We start from the raw sequence: 3,491 nt of genomic DNA on the forward strand, positions 1-3,491 counted from the left end.
CATGTTTAGTTAAGAAGTTACTTTTATTCTTGTCAGGAACGACTTGAGAAACCACAAGTCGCTTCTGGTGTGAGAAAATTGGCCGGCTGCAAAGACGTTGCCCAGGGGACGCCCTGATGTTTTGGTGTTTTTATCATTCTTGTGGGAGGCTTCTTTTATATCCCTGCATGGAGCTGGAGCTAATAGAGGGGGCTCATCCGCCTCTCCCCGGGTTGGATTCGAACTGGCAACCTTCAGGTCAGCAATCCAATCTTCAAGTCAGCAGTCCTGCCGGCACAAGGGTTTAACCCACTGCACCACCAGGGACTCCAAGGATTGATAGGCACCCAATGAGATGGGCAATGTAGATCTTAAAAATAACATGTGTCTTCAGGTATTTTCTCCCCATTTGGCAAGGCTTTGTGGATTTTCAATTATTTTTCACTGCTGGGGCCTATCTGTGAAAAATGAATTGGTTAATAAACTTTCACAAAACCCAAATTTCATGCAAAAAACCCAGTACATTTTGTACACAAAAAATCCCACAGTTGCAACAATCTTGAGGCAGTTAGCCATTTCATTGATGGGATGTTTACTGTGGAAAGAGGCATTTTGTTATTGGGACAATAATGTTTGCAAATATTTTTACATACCTAAACAAGATTAAGGCTCTATACAAAGATGGTTCATGTACCTGGGAATTGGCAATGAAGTTTCTCTGAAATATAATGCTGCTACACTTAGTAGCGAGGGGTGTAGCTGGCTTCTTGACCGTTCTGTAACGCTGGTGGGGAAACGTCCTATATTACAACTTTCTTGTTTACACAGCATTGAGCCATGACAGTTGAAATGGTATCAAATTGCATTAATTCTGTAATGTACGAGGGTTGAATGAAAAGTAATGCCTCCACCTTCATTACTTCAGTTTGGATGGAAATATTTTAATAAATCAAATGCAGAAATAATCCTTAGAATGTGTTCTTTAACTACCACTATTCACTTTTCCACATAATCACCAGACAATTGGATACATTTCTGCCAACGATGAACAGGTTTTCTGAAGCCGTCATGGAAGAAGTTGACACTCTGTTTCCGCAACCAGCGTCTCACAATACCCATGGTGCACAGATCTTCTGATAGCCAAGCAAAGCAATAATGTGACCCACACGTTCTTGTGAAATGCCAATTATGCTTGAAATTTCTCTCTGAGTGATACGACGCCCGTCCTGAATCAATCTGTCAACATTTTGCTTGTGAAACTCGGTGGTTGCTGTCACAGGACGTCCAACTCTTTCTTTGTCACGCAAGTCAGACACACAGGACTCACATCAACACAATCACCCTAAACAGCTTGCATTCTCTGAGGAATCTCCTTGGGGTGACACCTTCTGCTGTCAAGAATTCAATGACTGCACATTGCTTAAGTCGCGTTGACCGACCATCTGCGCAGGGTTCCATACTTCACACTTTAACAACACAACCATTCAATGCTAAGGCTTCCTGCCAAATGGAACTGTAGAGGAGAGCCTACTGAACAAGCTAGTACCTACTGCATACCAGTACTTCCATCTGCTGAGGAGTTACGAAGGTGGAGGCATTACTTTTCATTCAACCCTCGTAGATGCACCCTCAATTGGGCCAAATCAGATAGAATTATCATTTTAACTATCTTAGTCTCAGTCTACATCAGTGGTTCTCAACCTGAGCCTACAACTCCCAAAAATCCCAGCCAGTTTACCAGCTGTTAGGATTTCTGGGAGCTGAAGGCCAAAACATCTGGGGATCCAAGGGTTGAGAACCACTGGTCTAAATGATATTTAGATCTCTAATCATAAAAATATCCTTCTAAGATTTAGCTTTCAGGCAGTATTGCCTTTACTGTGCCTTTGTTTTACCTTCATCTGATGATCAATAGATTAAATTATGATTAAATCCATTAAAGAGCATTTGCATTCTCTTTACATACATAGTTGGCCTATGTCTCTATGGATTTTGCCACTAGGTGGCAAAGGAATCTTGTTACGAATTACCAACTTCCTTTCAAGAGAAATGCCCTCTGCTTAGCAATGCTGAATTCTATTTTCAGAGGAGAAACTCAGGATACCCATTCAATACATAATATTAAAGTGCCATTTTTTTCTCAATTTAATTTGTCTTCCCATTGGGGAATGTGATTTTGGACTTATTAACAATATATAAATTATAGCACTTTGTATCTACTTTAATTGTAATGACAACATTCTATAGGATCCTGGAATCTGCAGTTTGGTGAGGCACTGGAGCTCTTTGGTTAAAAATGCTGAAAGCCCATCCCTGAACTGCAAATACCAGAATTCCATGGGATGCTACCATGGTAGTTTAAAGTGGAATATGGACCCATAGTTGTGTAGCATGAATGATCCTCAGATGTATATATGATGTGTGAGAGATTTCTACTGCCATCTCCCATCTCTAAATGCTTGACCATGGAAACAAATAAGGAGGAAGATATTGAGATAATGAGGAAGGTGAAAAGATCTCCTGGACCTTCCATAATATCCATAATGCTTATGAATATACCAAAGTACAGTATCAAACACAGCCTGAGAACAGCTGTTTTATAGTCTCAGCACTAGCCACCACACCCCAATGCCACCTGTGGTTAAGCCTGAGAAACAGATCCTGTTATCACTTAAAGAAATGCTGTGTAACTTACAAATCCTGACAAAAACTATTCAGTAGAGAAATACTCTACTTTACAAGGCTTCCCTTTCTTTTGGGTTCTTTAAACGGTAGTTGGATAGCTATCTTTCAGTCATTTATTCCTGTAGTGGTTTGAATGTTGGACGATGCTACTGGAGACTGATTTGAATCTCTGCTCAGACATGGAAACTCATTAGTTGACCTTTGAGAAATCACACTTTCTCTGTATGTGATCCTGACACTCTCAGCCTCAGAGGAAGACAGAGGTGCCTTCTGAGCCACTTGCCAGGAAAAGTGATAGATTTTCACTTTTTCACACTTCATCTACTCTCAAGTGCTCAAAACACCGGGTGGTTTTAATTTCCCTTTCCCATGCTTCAGGGTAGTCATTTCATGAAAGAGTTATAATCCTTAGGACTTTAATAGTTTGTCTGGTAAATGCCATAATCCTGGGATTTGGCTGTCCTCTTCTATAAATTCACCTCCCACAGTGTAATTAACTTCAGGATGTTTCATAGGTTCTCAAAAGAAACCTTTAGGGCAAATAAAAACCTGAATCTTCATTCATATTCTGTCTTTATTAGGTTGTCTGTGAGCTTCCAAACAATCACGTTTAAAATTAAGCAAACAAATTGATATTATTCATCATGAGACCTGTCAGCCACTGTTGGCTTCTGCTCTTCTGCGTATTCATTTGCATAAATGTGCTGTCGTGCCTGGGGCTATAACTCTTAGCGAAAGAGGCATGGACGTGACATCTTTCCCTAGGGGATTGCTTCTTGCCCTCCTTTAGGGAAACGAACTCCCAAGGACCAAAACACTGTAGATAA

Source organism: Anolis carolinensis, chromosome 3, assembly GCF_035594765.1.
Source record: "Anolis carolinensis isolate JA03-04 chromosome 3, rAnoCar3.1.pri, whole genome shotgun sequence".
NCBI classification, from domain to species: domain Eukaryota; kingdom Metazoa; phylum Chordata; class Lepidosauria; order Squamata; family Dactyloidae; genus Anolis; species Anolis carolinensis.